This window comes from Corvus brachyrhynchos, unplaced genomic scaffold (assembly GCF_000691975.1).
Source record: "Corvus brachyrhynchos isolate BGI_N302 unplaced genomic scaffold, ASM69197v1 scaffold309, whole genome shotgun sequence".
Classification (NCBI taxonomy): domain Eukaryota; kingdom Metazoa; phylum Chordata; class Aves; order Passeriformes; family Corvidae; genus Corvus; species Corvus brachyrhynchos.
In genome coordinates this window covers 241,200-241,493 of record NW_008240227.1, presented here as the reverse complement: position 1 = coordinate 241,493, position 294 = coordinate 241,200, and positions in this window count along the sequence as shown.

Below are 294 nucleotides of genomic sequence, written 5' to 3'. Positions count from 1 at the left end.
TTTGTTGAGCTAGAGTGGCTAAATAGCAGAAACGTCCCGGCGGGGAGAGGCTCGGGGATAGGGCTTGGTGTGGCTCCGAGCGCGCTCCCGAGTCAGCGCTCCCTGGCCCTGGAGCCTGGCACAGGGATGCTGTCCCTAAGGAAAACAGATCCCAAATGGCCTCTGCCTTCGGAGCAGGGAAGCAGCTCCCGCTGGGGTCAGGCCCAGGCAGGGCCAGGCCTCCCACTTGGGACTGGCCCAAGGATGCGCGGGTGGGACCTGCGGAGGGGAAACTGCTCCAGCGGAGCGCAGGGG